This window comes from Triturus cristatus, chromosome 3_1, assembly GCF_964204655.1.
Source record: "Triturus cristatus chromosome 3_1, aTriCri1.1, whole genome shotgun sequence".
Taxonomy (NCBI): domain Eukaryota; kingdom Metazoa; phylum Chordata; class Amphibia; order Caudata; family Salamandridae; genus Triturus; species Triturus cristatus.
Window position 1 is genome coordinate 599,900,838 of NC_140583.1, and position 17,609 is coordinate 599,918,446.

A 17,609-nucleotide genomic window follows, 5' to 3' on the forward strand; every position below is an offset into this window, starting at 1 on the left:
TGTTTTTTATTTCTTCTGGAAAAGCCCTAAAACAATTTTGAAATTGGAACAAAAAGCGGTTAGAGCAGAATTACTGGGGTCCTGAGGCAATGTTAATTCCTGCTCAAGCCAGCAGATGAATGTGGCAAAATGTGTAATTGCAAATGGTGACTTAAATAAATTGGCTTCCCTGTGAAGGAAAAAAGTGAATGTTCCTGTCTTGCTCCTGCTTATCTTGATCCAGTGCAACTTTGGAAATACCTTCGGGTTAGAAATCGCCTATCACAAAATGTAAGCCTATCTAATTTATCCGAATACCTGTACCCTAAAGGAATCCCAAACGTTTTTGCACCAGGACCCACTTTTTGGTACTAGTTCAACAAATGTTCGTGACCCACCTAGCTTTAATGGTACAAGTTGGGCGATTTTGTAATGTAATAAAAGCATTGTGTGATACTGCATTTTTATCTGCAGCCAGCACATTTACAGTTGAAATGGTCACTAAATTTGCACAGACATAGTTTTATAAATAAAACAGTACTGCAAGCAAATGGTAATGAGTGGAAATCAGTTTTCTGCGAATATTTATTATTTGTGCTTCACTTGGGGACTGATTACGATGTCGGGCGGATCGCCACCGCCATGCGGGCAGTGGCGATCCGCCCGACATTTTCCTTCACCCGCCACCCATTTCCCCCGCCATATCAGTATGGTGGTGGGGACCCGTCGACCGGGCGGAAAAGGGGCTGTATATGGATATCCATATTAGAATGGGCAGCGATGCAGGGCTTTCCATGGCGGAGACCCCGCCATGGAAAGCCAGGCGGAGTTTGCTTTCGGGGGCCCGTTGCAGGCCCCCAGGGTATTGGGGGGGTGATGGGGCACATGGGGAGTACCTATGGTACCGCCTACATTGTCATGGACAATGTGGCAGGCACCGCACGGTGCCTGTCACCTTATGCATGACCATGCACAACGTGCATTCCCAGCATTGTGCAGCACCGCCCGCCACAATGCTGGGAATAGGGGAAGCCACCGCCACGGTGGCGGTGGCATCCTAATTGCCAGTGCGGGACTGCCACACCACTGGCGGCCGGTCCCAGCACCGCTAGGGTGGCGGGCGAACAAAAGTCTGCCCGCCATCCTAATCTGCCCCTAAGTGTCTTGATTTGTTCTGCTCCTACTAAAATCTTTGCTGCTTTTCTTACTGCTGAATAAGTACAGTTCATTTACAGGTATTTACATTTTGTTGTGTGTTAGGAAAAAATGACATCTAGCAGGTTTACTTTATACTTCATGCACCCCAGCAGTGTGGTTGCATGATTCACAATATTGTTCTTTCTCTGATAGCAAAGTTAGAGGTGTTTATAAACACCAGTCTCTGTGTTAAAAAAGAAGCAGCAGAAGATGTAGCTGTCATTTGACCGCTATATTTGAAGCACAGCAAATGTGACACAATAAATACAGAATTAAAAAGGCATCTTAATTTATTGCCTGGACTTTGGTACCCACCAAATATTGACTCGGGTTGCGACTCATTGTTGGGGAAACACTGCCTTAGAGCAATCAATGGCTCTTTAAAGAGGCATGTCCCACCCTCTCGGTGAGAGCCAGTGGAGAAACAGATTAAGTACATTTAAATGCAAGTTCTCCATGAGCACAGTAGTGAACTGCACGTTGAGTGAATACCACCATGTGTGTTTATATTATTTTACTGTTATTAGTTCTTCATATAGAGCCCTGGGTTAGCTTATTTGAGAAAAATTGTGTTACATAAAATTTGCATGTACTAAACTGATCCATGGTGAATGGGTATGATTTTGCTCAACAGCACCAGCTCATGAAAAAATTAAGTTGCATTAACCCCTTCTGTGCCTATGACGAGCTGGACTCGTCATGGAGCACAGTCGCGCTGTGCCCATGACGAGTCCAGCTCGTCATGGAGCACAGTCGCGCTGTGCCCATGACGAGTCCAGCTCGTCATGAGGCATTCCCAAGGGAATCCCTCTGGTGCGGGCACCAGAGGGATTCCCTTTCAACCAAAATAGCCTCGGGAGCTGGGGAAGAGCTTCCCCAGCTCCCGAGGCCCCCCCCCCCTTTCACTGTAATGACGATCGGCGCGCACGTCGCGCCGACGTCATTACAGTGAAAGTGAAACTGAAATGAGCCAAGAGGCTCATTTCAGGTTTCACTCTCTACGTGCTCAGGGGGCTATCTCAGCCCCCTGAGCACGTACAAAGACGGGAGAGGTATCGTTGGAAAGGGGAGACTCTAATCCAATGCAATGGTACCCCTCCCCAGTGGATCCCTGCTTGGGGATCGCCACAGGATGGCGATCCCCAAGCAGGGATCCACCCACTAGACACCAGGGAGGGGGGAGCGGCCCCTTGGGCAAGGGCCTTTGCTCCCCCCATGTAAGTTTGGACAAATGTAGTCTTTTTGCCCCCCCTGGGGAGCAGATGGGGGCGTTAGCCCCCAATCTGCCCCCCCGGGGGGGCAGAAAGCCCACTATCAACCAGGGATTTATTTCTACTTTTTTTTTTTAGGGTGGGGGCTGCCCGCAAGGGGCACGCCAATGCCCCCACCCACCCGCCACCATTACAGCCTTTCTGCCCCCCCGGGGGGCAGATGGGGCATCGGCCCCCAATCTGCCCCCCCGGGGGGGCAGAAAGCCCACTAGACCCCAGGGAAGTTTTTTAGCAATAAAAATAGGGGTGGGGGCTGCCCAAAACGGGCAGGCCCATGCCCCCACCCCACCCCCCCAATTACTACAGTCTTTCTGCCCCCCCCGGGGGCAGATGGGGCATTGGCCCCTAATCTGCCCCTTCGGGGGGCAGAAAGCCCACTAACAACCAGGGATTACTTTCTAAGTTTTTTTTTTAGGGTGGGGGCTGCACGAAACGGGCACGCCAATGCCCCCAACCTCCCTCCCCACAAAAATGACAGTCTTTCTGCCCCCCAGGAGGCAGGTGGGAGCTGTAGCCCCCAATCTGGCCCCCCCTGGGGGGCGCAGAAAGGCCACTAGCAACCATGGATTTTTTTGTTTTATTAGCGTTGGTGGTAGGGCTCCCCAAAATGGGCATGACAATCCCCCCACCCCACCCCCAGAGAAACTCCAGTCTTTCAGCCCCCCTGGGAGGGTAGTTGGCGGCAGCGGCCCCTGATTTGCCCCCGGGGGGGGGCAGAAAGCCCACTGGGCGCCAGCGAGTACGCAGGCTTTTTTTATGCGTGGCGGTGGGGGCTGCCCAAAATAGTCATACCAATGCCCCCACCCCCACAAAAAATAGCCACAGTCTTTCTGCCCCTTTAGGGGCATATCGGGATGAAATCCCCTTCCCCGATTCCCCCCCAGGGCGGCAGAAAGCCCACTGGGCGCCGCCTGTTTTTTTAGCAATGTGCATACCTGTGGATTTTGGGCCCTAGCGCAGTTGGCACGTAGGCAAATCTGTACATTTTTTAAAACTAGACACCGAGGGGAATCCAGGATGGGGTGACTTGACTGGCTCTCACCAGGTCCTGTTACCCAGAATCCATTGCAAACCTAAAAATGTGTCCAAAATAACAAATTTTCCTCACATTTCTGTGGTGGAAAGTTCTGGAATCTGCATGGGTCCACAAAATTCCACCCACCCCGCGTTCCCCAAAGTCTTCAGAGAAAAATGGTACCTCACTTGCATGGGTAGGCCTAGTGTCCGCGTCAGGCAAGGGCCCAAAACCAATTGAGGAGACATCAAAATTACCTATCACAAAACAACCTGGTTTTGCAAAGGGGGTCCCATGAGTTTTTGGCCCCGGGCTTGGCGGCTATCTAGGGAAACCTACCAAACCCACACATTTCTGAAAACTAGACACCCGGGGGATTCCAGGGAGGTATGGCTTGCGTGGAACCCCCAACGTTTCCTTACCCAGAATGCCCTGCAAACCTCAAATTTAGCTGAAAAAATCACTTTTTTCACACATTTTTGTGTGGGAAAGTTGTGGCATCACTGGGCTGACACAAATTTCCTACCACCCAGCGTTCCCCCGGGTCTCCCGATAAAAACGGTGCCTCACTCGTGTGGGAGGCCCAAGTACCCGCGACAGGCAAGGGCCTCCCACACCAGTGAACGTGGGGGGATCCACGCAAGCCATACCTCCCTGGAATCCCCCGGGTGTCTAGTTTTCAGAAATGTGTGGGTTTGGTAGGTTCGCCTAGGTGGCCGCCGAGCACCGGGCCAAAAACCCAGGTGACCCCCCTTGCGAAACCAGGTCGTTTTGAGGTAGGCAATTTTCATGTCGCCTCAATACGTTTTGGGGCCTTGCCAGTTGCGGGTACTTGGGCCTCCCACACGAGTGATGCACCATTTTTATCAGGAGACCCGGGGGAACGCTGGGTGGTAGGAAATTTGTGTCAGCCCGGTGATGCCTCAACTTTCCCACACAAAAATGTGTGAAAAATGTGATTTTTTTCAGCTAAAATTGAGGTTTGCAGGGGATTCTGGGTAAGGAAACGTTGGGGGATCCACGCAAGCCATGCCTCCCTGGAAGCACACGGGTGTCTAGTTTTCAAAAATGTATAGGTTTGCTAGGTTTCCCAAGGTGCCCGCAGAGCTAGGGTTCAAAAACTACAGCTAGACATTTTGCCAAAAAAGGGTCATTTTTCACTGCGAAATTGAGGTGTGACCACGTTGCGTTTTGCACCGTTTCCTGTCGCGGGCACTAGGCCAACCCACACAAGTGAGGTACCATTTTTCTCGTAAGACTTTGGGGAACGCGGGGTGGGTGGAAATTTGTGGATCCACACAGTTTCCGGAACTTTCCACCACAGAAATGTGTGGAAAATTTGGTTTTTTTGTAAATTTTTTAGGTTTGCAAGGGATTCTGGGTAACAGACCCTGGTGGGAGGCACTCAAGTCACCCCATCCTGGATTCCCCTGGGTGTCTAGTTTTCCAAAATGTATAGGTTTGCTAGGTTTCCCAAGGTGCCCGCAGAGCTAGGGTTCAAAAACTTCAGCTAGACATTTTGCCAAAAAAGGGTCATTTTTCACTGCGAAATTGAGGTGTGACCACGTTGCGTTTTGCGCCGTTTCCTGTCGCGGGCACTAGGCCGACCCACACAAGTGAGGTACCGTTTTTCTTGTAAGACTTTGGGGAACGCGGGGTGGGTGGAAATTTGTGGATCCACGCTGATTCCGGAACTTTCCACCACAGAAATGTGGGGAAAATGTGGTTTTTTTGACAATTGTTTAGGTTTGCAAGGGATTCTGGGTAACAGACCCTGGTGGGAGGCAGTCAAGTCACCCCATCCTGGATTCCCCTGGGTGTCTAGTTTTCAAAAATGCATAGGTTTGCTAGGTTTCCCAAGGTGCCCGCAGAGCTAGGGTTCAAAAACTACAGCTAGACATTTTGCCAAAAAAGGGTCATTTTTCACTGCGAAATTGAGGTGTGACCACGTTGCGTTTTGCGCCGTTTCCTGTCGCGGGCACTAGGCCGACCCACACAAGTGAGGTACCGTTTTTCTCGTAAGACTTTGGGGAACGCGGGGTGGGTGGAAATTTGTGGATCCACGCAGATTCCGGAACTTTCCACCACAGAAATGTGGGGAAAATGTGGTTTTTTTGACAATGTTTTAGGTTTGCAAGGGATTCTGGGTAACATACCCTGGTGGGAGGCAGTCAAGTCACCCCATCCTGGATTCCCCTGGGTGTCTAGTTTTCAAAAATGTATAGGTTTGCTAGGTTTCCCAAGGTGCCCGCAGAGCTAGGGTTAAAAAACTAGAGCTAGGCACTTTGCCAAAAAAGGGTAAATTTTCACTGCGATATTGAGTTGTGACCACGTTGCGTTTTGCGCCGTTTCCTGTCGCGGGCACTATGCCTACCCACACAAGTGAGGTACCATTTTTATCGGGAGACTTAGGGTAATTCAGAGTTGTAAAGGAACTGTTATTATCTATTGACTTTCGATGCATTTCTGCCTTCCAAATGAAAGATATTGTGTAAAAAATAAGTCATTCTAAAAAATGACTGATAATTCTCATGCTACTATGAGTATTCCCAATTTCAGAAATGTGCAAATATCTATTGTTTCTAAACTCTATATTTTGTTCCCATTTCAGAAATACATAGGTGTCTTTCATACCGATTTTTCCATGTACACATTTTTACAGAAGAGTTACTATATACCCGGTACATAATAAAAAACCATTGCAAGTTGCTGCTCAGTTTTTGGCTCTGGGTTCGTCGGGTTCTTGGTGAACCTCCAAGTCCTATATATCCCCACAACCAGTAATGTCCAGCGGATGTAATGGTATATTGCTTTCAAAGAGCTGTCATAATTAGACGAAGTTACAGGTGAAAACGTTGACACAAAATGCTGTTTTTTTCAACTAATTTTCAATATATCCTATATTTAACTGTTAGTTTCTATAAGAAAACCTTGATGGATCTACACAAATGACCCCTTGCTGAATTCAGAATGTTGTCTTCTTGTCGAAAATGTATAGCTTTCCAGGATCCAGTATTGCTTTTGTACCCATTTCTGCCATTAACTGGAAGGAGGTCAAAAGCACAAAAAATAGCAAAAATAGGCTATGTCCCAGAAAAATGCCAAAACTGTGTAAAAAATGTTGGGTTCCTGACAAAAGTCTGGTATCCCCGAAAAGCTGGGAAAATGGTGATTTCAACCCCACAAACCCTTTTTTGATAACATTTGCAGGGAAAAACCCAGATGCTTTCATTTGCAGCCCGTTTTTCCCATTTTTCCGAAAAAACCCAAAATTTTGCTGTATTTTGGCTCATTTCTGTAACCCCTCTAGGAGAATCCACAAACCCTGAGTACCTTTAGAATCCCCATGATGTTGGAAGAAAAGGACGCAAATTTGGCGTGGATACCTTATGTGGTCAAAAAGTTACAGGGGCCTCAGCGCGCACTACCCCAAATAGCCAAAAAAGGGCGTGGCACAGGAGGGGAAAAGGCCTGGCAGCGAAAGGGTTAATTAATGCCCAGATTCGTCCATTGTTTTGTTATGATTTGAATTTCAAGTCAGAGAATGATCAAAGGGAAGCTTACTACACACTAGTCTCCATATTTCAAGAACAGTTAAGTACATATTAAACAGATGTAGTAGGCCACGTACACATACTACACACACATCAGACACCAGTTAAGGGCAGGGAATCAAGGTAGGTGTAAGAAGGCCCCCAGTGTTGTTGAAATGCCTTAGCCCAGGTTAGGCTTTTTAAGGCATGTAGCATGTTGACCATTTATACTAAAAAGGTTTGAATTTGCCTTTTTGTTTTTAGGTGTTGCCATAGGATAACAAAGAATAAACTAACTGTTACAGTCAACATGGGGCAATTTTAATTTCCAGAGATTTTGCCCATTCTCAGTCTCAGTGTTTTTTATATCCACGACTAGACAGCTGGATAGTCATTAGAACCTTTCACACTTCCCCCGGAAAAAGAGCCACACACATGGTGTGAACCCACCTCCTACAATCACACAAACCGCAGGCCCTACAATGAAGCTTGCTACTTCGTGTGGGTCAGGACCCAGCATTCCAAATATAAGTGTCTCAGCAGAATAGGTCATGGACAAGAAGCTACCCATTGTGGGTAGTTATAGAACAGTGGCCTGTCTTTGGTTGCTTAGTCTATTTATCTTTGTGTAAATATATGCTTAATGTATATTTGTATTAACCTTGAACTAATCCCCAATGTTATCCTGTAGAGGTTGATATGGTGACCTGAAAGCGTTAGTCAGGTCCTTAGTTCTCGGTGGATGCTAACTACCTGAAAAGGGTCTAATAGGAGACCAGAGACACCACTTTTGTACCAACAACCCAAACAACTAGAACCCTACCCAACAATGGCTTGAGTGATCCTGGTGCTTTCGGGATGGGAGAATGTCCTGGTGAGCCAGTGTCAGGTCACTGGAGTCCAGTTGGATTCTGTGATTACAGTCAAGATTTATTCAGGGGCCCCATTGGATGTGGGGCCAGGGGTCACCCACTGTAGTCACTTATGATACAAATATCAACTTGTGCCTAGTCTTTTTAGGCTTAGCGATGACTGTGGTTTCAACAGTCAATATTTGGAGCTGCAAAGGCTATAAAGGTGGTTCGGAAGAGGATAGCTTCCACCAGCCAGGGGGAACTAAATACAGCCCATGACAGACGTGTGGCATGGGCTTTACCTCCTGATCCTTCTGGAAATGGAGAAATGGGTACACAGGCACCCTACAGTAGCAGATTGAGTTAGGAATATAGTAGACTCACCCTCATGTGAAAGTGGTGAAGCAGTTAGTCAACCTAGATGCTCCTGGGCAGACACAATCCATCTAGCTGTCCTTATGCATGTCTTTCCAGACACAAGGCCTTGGACTGGTTTTCTCGTGTATCAGGCCTCTGTTTCAGGAAGACAAAATCCTGCTCTTCAGCAGGCATTTAAATCCACTGTGCCTTCCATGGTCATGGCAATAAGGCAACTTCAAAGGCTTTCCCAGACCAAGAGGAAAGTAGAAATCCAGCAGATATTCTACCCTTGTACTGGTTGAAAAGTCTGGCACTTATACTCTTTTTGCAGCCAAAGTGGTGTTCTAAAACAAACTCCTACGTTAAAAAATGTGTGTATTCCTCCATTCCTGGAGGAGCATCGTGTGCATTTTGCTGGCCAAGCACTGTGGGCTAGTAGTCCTCAGTCAGGCTAGATCTGACTTGTTAATATGGTGTGTCCTTAGGCCAAGAGTGCTTCATCTCCTGTTGCTGTGGTAGATGTCCACCAAACAGAAAATTTGTAATGCGTGAGTTTGGACAACCAAAATGGGCTGTAACTATCCCTACCCATCATATACACAGCATATGGGTAGGGTCCAGGATGGTGCACATACAGGCTTAGGTGTCCCAGATTGACATCCCCAACTTGTCAAAAACAAGAACACCATTTCTGCGACACACCAAATACATCTCTTCTGTCAATCTGTGACTCGTGCTCTCAACATGCCTGTAACTTATATCCCACAGCATGTCTAAAGAATGATGAAGAAAAAGGATTGTGTCCTTATCAGACTGCTGGAGATTGGACCTCCTGAACATGTGAATATACCAGGAAAGGCAGCTTCTTAGTAATCTTGTCATACATTTACATAGAACAGTGAAATGAGTCAGAATTTTATCTCAACAGGTGTTACCTTTCACATTTTCTACAGTCAAAATGTATCAATTTCTAACTGATAAAGACATCTAGCCACATAATCCTTAATTTTCTAATTCTCCCCAGGCGTCACACTAGATCCGGAAATTTTTCAGCAGTACCTCCGCGTGCTGGGGGACGGCGTCGTATGGCTCTGTGATGATGTCAGTGGACCCATACAAGTCCCCTCTGGCACCTGGATGTCAGTTTCTCTTCCGCGCCAAAACGCATATTCGGAGAAGCATATCTCTGGACGTTTTTGGCCTGCTGTGACAATTTGTCATCTGAAACAGTGTGCCAGGGCTCTTTATGCCTTTTGGATTTAAATCCTGTGGGTCTTGTGCCACTCAGATGTCTGGTATGGATCATAATGCTATCTGATGCAGTGCTGAGCGAATATCATGGCGCAGAAGAGTGCGACGCCTGCCAATGGCTGAAACCAAAGGTGCTATGGAAGCGACAAATGAAGCTCCTGATGTCTGCAGTTTCAGATACGGTGCCGCTCTAGAGGCCGTTCCCTTGAGCGTCACATTACATCCCGTGAACAACGTCAGTGGTCCAAGTTCCCACCCACGTCTCACAGTAAGTATTGTCGTAAGCGATCAAAGTTGCAGCTTTCCGGGGCTTCTTCGTCTCACATCGTGGTTCTAGGCAGCTATTCATGCCCTTCTGCTGAGGACTCCGTGCAAGAGTCGCTCCCCCACTTCCCTTCATTTACTGGAGCTGAAAGAGATTATGATGCTCTCTATGTCATCTTTGGACCCTCAACTTCCTCTTGAGTGCCTACAGACCACAAGGAGGTGGTGGGTACAGTGACTGCGTCTTCGCCAATGGACTTGTCATTGACTGCAGACAGGCCCTTAGGGACGCCTGTGCACAGCCTGCGGGGCTTACACATGTGGCGCCGGCTGACTCCGGAGCAACGTCAGTTGTTCCTCACAAAGTTTTGGTAGCGCTGGAAGGCTTTGAACTGGAGTCAGAGCAGAGAGTCCTGAGCCGTTGACATCCCCTCAACTAAGTCCGTCCACGACGCCGTCGACCAACGTCCTTCCAATTTCTGACCCTGACGTTGATACTGCGCCGTGTTGACGTCGCTTGCCGAGCAGGTAATTCAGGGATCTTTGGAGTTGATGGAAGAAAATAAGGAAGAGGTTACTTTGGTGCAACCTGTGAATCCACCGCCTATGATGGTCAGCTGGATTTCGGAGTTGGGTGAAGCAAACGGGCTAGAGTCTTCCCCTGCTTCTAGCCATCTATCTCTTTCTGGCCTAGCCTCAGAGGCCAGCACGTCTTTGGTAGAGGTGTTAAGAAGGGTGGCAGGAGTTTTACATTTGACGCTGCCTACTGTGCAGAAATCTAAAAAACCGTCATTGAGGTTCTTAATTTGGGTCAGTGAGGGATTGCACCAATGCTGCCTTTTTGTGAGGACCTATGATATTTTACTGGGGGCATGGGCTAAGCCCAATACTGGTGTGCCTGTGGACCCTCCCGAGAGATAGCTTTAGTTATTTTACTAGTCTGATATGAAAACAAGCATAAATGAAAAATACCTACATTCATATTGTTAGGAATGGGATTACTGGTTGGCTGAGGTATGCACTCAGGCCAAGCAGGAACACTACTCTAATCAAGGTAAGCTAGATACACACTAAAGATAACGTGCTCGCCCTCTGGTAGCTATGCACAGAGCAGTCAGGCATATCTAAAGAGGCAATATGTAAAGTATTTGTACAACACACATACGCAGTAACACAATGAATACACCACGTAAAAGACTCCTCACAGGTTTATAAATATATATTATTATATTGTAAACAAAACACGACCAAAACAACAAAAATCCAATATATAGAAGTTGACATATTGAATTTTAAAGGAATAAATGCAGTTGAGCGCTTAGAAGCAGGTAGTGTGAAAAAAGGTTACGCTAGGTTACACTGGACCAGGAAAAAGTCCAAGTTCGGACTCACAGATGGCAGAGTGCAGCATTACCAGCAGAATTGCATGACGTCTTTTGTATGCCTGAGGCTTCAGAAAACAGGATACAAGTTAGCAATCCCTTGTAGATCACTTGGAGGGAAGGCAGAGCCCAGCTCTCCTTCAGCAGAGTCACAGAGCAGCAGGATAACACAAGTGAAAAACAGTCCTGTTGAATACATATCTGGTACTCAAAGATAGTAATGCATATACAATCAATACAAATTGTGAATATTATCAAAAATAACAATGTGATTATAATAAACGTAAGTATACAATAAACTTATAAACAAAAGTATGTACAATTACACCAGCAGCTTGTTTTCACAATTTGTGCAAGATGTGTACCAGATATGTATTCAACTCAGACATGAACAAAATGTGTTGCGTAAGATGATTCACATGATAAATAATTGTGATTAAGATACTTGAAAGTGTATGAACTTAGAGTCTTACATTTTTCGACCGCCTAAATAAAAGAGCAGCTTTGAAAATTAAAAAGCTAGGTTTTTTTCTCTATATATAACTTTGAATGCGTCCGAACTGGTGTTGCTTTGGACGAAACGCCCCCCACCCCCCATTTTGCACATTCTAAAAGTGGCATTTCTAAAACAGTAATGTTAAATCCAACTTCACCAGCAAGGAGGTTTTATCATTACCATTCCAAACTTATGAAACATGAAAAAGCTAGTCCTCTCTCATCAGGAATTACAGCTTAAAAGTATATTAAAGAATTCCCAATGATAGCCAATGAGAGGAATAGGCCTCACAGTAGTGAAAAACAAAAGAAGCTGTTTGTCACTACCAGGACATGCACAACAGAAAGGTACATGTCTTGCCTTTTACTTAGCACCCTGGCCTTAAGGTTACTTATGGACTACCTTTGGGGTGACTTATATGCAATAAAAGGGGAGTTTAAGGATTGGAAGTAGTTTTAAATGCCAAGTCAAGCTGGCAGTAAACTGTGCACACAGGAACTGCAGTGGCAGGCCTGAGGCTGTTGGTGGCACAATCACTGCTGCAGCCCACTAGTAGCATTAGAAGTACAGGCCCTGGGCTTATGGTTTACTACTTTACAAGGGGGTTACTAGTACAACAAATATGCCAATGAGGTATACACAAATGCCATCATGTTTAAGGGAGAAGTGCATGCACTTTAGCACTGGTTTGCAGTGCTAAAGTGCCTTGAGTCCTAAGGCTAGCAAATGGGCTGTGGGTCCAAAGAAAAAGTGCATTCAGTGTTCGCACTGGTGGGCAATACTTTACCAATGTTTTTTCTTTTCATGCCATATCAGTGTTTTGTTTTGTAGTCATCTTTGTGTGATTAAACATTGCCTTCAAGATACGGTATTTTAACACTAGTAGTACATTTTTTTGTGCCATTAAGAATCTTATTTTACTATGGTATGCATTAAAACTGCAAAGGGTTTTGTACCCTTTCTAAGTACACCCGTCTGCTAAGAAGCACTGTTACAATCATTTAAATATTATATATAACTGCTATTTTGCAAGCATATGCTAGCAATGTTTAGATGGTGCCATGTGTTTGCAACAGTTCTCTATTAATTATTTTCATAATCATTGCATTGTACATTGTCCTAAAAAATGTTCATCAGGGGGCGGAGTCTTTCCACAACCCAAGATGGTCACTTACCCTTCAGCCTCTGCCGAGCCCGGGAGAACTTGAGGTTACAACTCCAGCCATAATCATCTTGGTCTCCCTGAATTGATGGGGATCACCCCTTAACACTTGAGGTGCCTGGTGGGACGGTGCAAAATGGTAAGTCAGCCTGCTTCCATCATTTCTGCTACTCCCTTTTTTGGATACCGGAGACTGCTCCGGTGGGGGCGGCAGCCATTACTGCATTTTCCATGCACGTTGCTCATAATTACAACGACTCTGCCTGCAGCCCCCCCCCTACGCCCTATGGGCTGGCCTGCACAGCACTCACTGCAGCCCTCCTCGACCACCGACTCCCCCACCCACAGCTGTTTTGGGGCCTCTTAATGCCAGCCCGACCTTGTCCGAACAGACAGCCCAAAACATACCAAAGCTGACTGAAGCGCACCGTTGTCTGGAAAGAGCCACATGGAACACTGCCCGGACCTATAAGGATGACCAGCCTGCTGAGGTGAGTGGGAGCACTTGCTGGTGACTACACCAGACGTATCCGGTGCTCATGCTCTCTGGGTTGACAATGGTATATGTCATCCTGGCCAGCCGTTCTCTTTCTTCCCTCGAAATCTAAATCAGGCCCTCTGTCACGTCGACCCAAACCCTGTGGGCTACTTCCAAAAGCCACCCTTTGTGGCTAGCTGATGAGACGCAGCCATGGCTAATACATAATGAACACAACAACAGCTTGGTCTTGAACAGGCTATTATAACACACACCCGAGCTTATATTTAAAAGTCCACTGCCAGCACCAGGTGCACACTGGAAAAAGCTAAAGTGGCGCTTATTTCATTGCACACGTCAAAAGCGGAATCCGCACTCTACAAACTGAAAGTCCGCCATTTCGAACATGGCGAGAAAGACTAGTACCCGCTCTGCTGCAATAAAGGGAAGCTGCAACAGCCATCAAAAATGACTATGGCTGCATCCTCGGGTACCTCTGGAATTGCAGACGCCTTGGGACCCATTATAGCTCCAAGATCTGGATTAGTCAAGACCAAATTGAGGCTTTTTTTGTCAGTATTGCCCTACCCATCCTCTGTGATGATGGCAGAGCCCTCCTTGATGGAGAGATCACTAAATAGTGGAAATGGCCATCTCCAACCTCCCATGCAGCAAAGTGCCTGGAGAGGAAGGGTTCCTGGGCAAATTCTACCACTGGATCAAAGATGATGCGGTGGTGAGCTTGCACAATGCTTTTCAAGAAACAGAAATAACGGGCACTGTTTCCCTCCTCTCTAATAAAGCTGTAATCACAGTCCTCACAAAACAAGGACCTCTTACTCTGCAGCAGCTACTGTCCGATCTCCTTTCTGAATGCTGACACCAACCAAAATCCTGGCGAGTATCCTAGCCACGCAGCTCAACTTCTTATCTGCAGGGGCTAGAAACCCCCTTCCCCCTCCCACCCCTCCTCCTCTCCTCCTCCTCCCCCCCCATCCCCTCCCTCCCAGGTGCTGAGCCCTTTTTTGTCTCTCTGGGGTAGTTCAAGCTTACGGCTCCATAACTTTTTTCCACATAAGGTATCCACGCTAAATTTGAATACTTTTTTTACCTACATACTGGGAACTCTAAAGGTACACAGGGTTTGTGAATTTAATGTACGGGACCTATAAAATAGCCAAAATGTAGCTAAACCTTTATTTTCTTGGGAAAAATGGGATAAAAGTGCTGTGAATAAAAGTGTTTTCCCCCCTAAAAATGGCATCAACACGGTTTGCTGTGCTGAAGTCACCATCTTCCCAGCTTTCAGGAAAATGCGGTGCTGAATCCCAAAAATATGTTTTTAACCACAGTTTTGGCATTTTTCAAAGAGGTAGACCATTTTTCCTATTTTGTTTTAGCTTTCAACTTACTTTCACTTTGTGGTGGTAACCAGTGTGAAAACAATGTGTGTTCCAAGAAAGTTATAGATTTCTGACGGGTAGACAAAATCCCGAATTCAGCAAGGAAGTCATATGCGTAGATTCATCAAAGTCTTCCCCCAAAAATTGTTGAAATAAAGAATTATTGAAAATAAGTATGTAAACTCTGCCATTTCCAAAGCAGTATACCGTTACATCCGCTAGAACCTGCTGGTTGTGGAAATATACAGGGTTTGTTGGTTTTCCAAGAATCAGAAATACCCAGAGGCAATCACTGAGCTGCGCAGTTTAATATTTTTTTATTATATACAGAGTATAGGCCAAATCATATACTGAAATATGGAGAGTGAAAAATAAGTATAAAGGAAATCTACGTATTTCTGAAATGGGTACAAGATATGGAGTTTAGAAGCAGTGGTTATTTGTACCTTTCTGAATTTGTGGGTACCTTGTAGACCTGACATCCTTAGGGTGGTCTTCTCCCCAAGTTTTTCCCTTCCTCCTCCACCTTTCCTGACCTCGTTTTTGCTGGTCCTTGGACTCTGCCCACTGCTAACCAGTGCTGATGTGCTTGTGCTCTCTTCTCTAAACATGTATTATTGGTTAATCCCCAATGGGCATATTTATTTTAAAGGATGGGGGTAGATGGAGGACAAGGGAACAAGTCAATATTCCTGAGGAGAGAAGGATTATTCAGTCCCAATAGCGGGTGGTGAAGCAATCAAGACTTAAGGAGTATGTAAATGTTCCTAATTATTAAGCAAGGGCTGAAAGAAGTGGTGTTAGTCTGGTATCCTTTGCATGGTTTTCCCCCTAACCTTTTGCATTCAGACCTGTTTTTACTGCGACAGCCTCTCACAATGGGAGCTTTGGTGTGACTTGATGGGCCATCCTGGCAGGATAGGAGGGAGGAGTTGAACCCAACCTCACTTACACTTGAGTATGCTGTGTCCTTTCCCCACACAAGGGCTGCATACCCCCCCTATCGTGAGTCTGGAGCCAGGACAGGAAGGGAGGACTTCTGCGCAAGTCTAAGGTCTGTCTCTGAAGTCTCCCACATTTCAAAGGCACCATCCGGTATAAGTACTGGACCTCAGGCACCAGCACTTCAGTACACTTCTGTACCTGTGAAGACTCTTTCAGGAAGAAGGAGTGATGTGCTTCTGAAAAGACTGCCACTCTACTGGACTGCTGTTTTACTGTACTCCTGCCTTGGCGTTCTGAGCTTCTGCTGCTGCCCTCTTGCCTGGTTGAGGGGATTGGAACTGCAGCACTTGAATCCCAGAGTGACTCCAAGGGTTAGCTGGCGGGCCTCCTGATCTGAAGTTGGCTCATCTCCTTGGCTGAGGTGTGCATCTTTGACCTGAACCGACACATCGCTGCTGTTGCTTGGATTTGACTCGTCACAAAAGGCTGCCATCGCCACTGAATTTCACATGTTGAGATAGACTCATCATCTTCAGAACCGCCTCTGCACAACGCGTTTCCCAACGCGAGCTCCTTGCATCCCTCGTTGACGGCAGTCTCCCTGTCCACTTCTGCATTGCAAATTCACCACTCATCGGAACCAACGCATTATCTACACTGTGCCTTCACATCCAAAATACTCTGATCGATCAGGACCCCGCACTGCAGCCTTGTTGCATCTTGGAACCTACACATTGCCTGTGCTGTGCAATGCATCTTAGATGCAGATCCACTCATCGCTCCGCAACCAGGATTAATGTACTTTTGAGCTGCAGGCCTAAATGGATCCCTGTAGCTGGCCCACCCTCCGTCAGGGTTGGCCTGAATCTTTGACTTTGTCCTGGTCTGGCATGACCAGATGTCCCAAATAGCACTTTTTGTCTTTAGGTGCTATTTGCCACTATAAACTTTCAAATTCAATATCTCAAGTTCTACTTATTGGATTGTTGTTGTTTTGGTGATGTTTCATTTATTAAATTAAGTTCTATTTTCTCAACCTGATTTACAATCTTTTTGTGTGCTGTTTTCTTTGATATATGTTTTGAAGTGTTGCACAAATACTTTACACATTGCCAGCCTGGTTGCTCTGTGCCAAGCTACCAGAGGATGAGCATAGGTTAATTTAGGGTGTGCTTGTGCCTCTCCCTGACTAGGATTATAGTTACTGCTTAACCAGGGCTCATACCCCAGACCAGCAACCCAATTTCTAACAGTACCCATGCTAGCATGTGATTCAGAGGGAATTTTTTTTAATGTCTTTTCTTACACACTGGCTAACACTTGGAAGGTGCAAATGCAGGAAAATCCAATAGGTAATACCAAATGTTCTACTATTCTATGTTCTCACATGTCTTCCGATAACAATGGTATGTTACTTGTGCTGGCAAGCCGAGTGCTTGTGACAAAAAACAGGCTAATATGCAGCATTGACTTATCACAGTATTCCACTGAAATTTGACCCATTTTATTCAGTGTCAGTCGCTGTGAATTTTGGACTCTAGCTCAGGCAGCACCATAGAAAACCTAGCAAACCTACATTTCTTTTTAAACTAGACATCTAGGGGAATCCAAGGTATGTGGCCTGCATATCTATTACCAGATCTGTTTACCCTGAATCCCTTACAACTTTGCTTGGATGGAAGGTCCTGGAATCTGGAGGGAGCCACACAATTCCTTCTGCCTAGCATTGCTCCCAATAAAAATGGTACCCTACTTGTGTGGGTAAGCCTAACCCATGCGACAGGAAACGGCCCAAAAGGCAACATGGACACATCACATTTTTCCACAGACAACAGGCCGTTTTGCAAAGTGGGAAGCACTAGATTTTGTCTCCTAGGTCAGCCAGGACCTAGGAAAATCTACAAAACATGCACATGTATAAAAACTAGAACCTGGAGAAATTCAGGGTGGGGTGCCTTGCATGGCTCTCACTAGGTTTTCTTTCCCAGAATCCCTTGGAAACCTCATACTTTGACTAAA

At 46.2% G+C, this 17,609-nt stretch overlaps 1 protein-coding gene and 1 pseudogene across 2 annotated transcripts in view; one reads left to right on the forward strand and one right to left on the reverse strand.

Moving 5' to 3' along the window:
* Positions 1 to 17,609, forward strand: part of ARRDC4 (arrestin domain containing 4) — a 293,969-nt gene that overhangs the window by 178,541 nt on the left and 97,819 nt on the right. The window lies entirely within an intron of this gene.
* On the reverse strand, positions 2,672 to 2,817 carry LOC146860605 (small nucleolar RNA SNORA17; annotated as a pseudogene).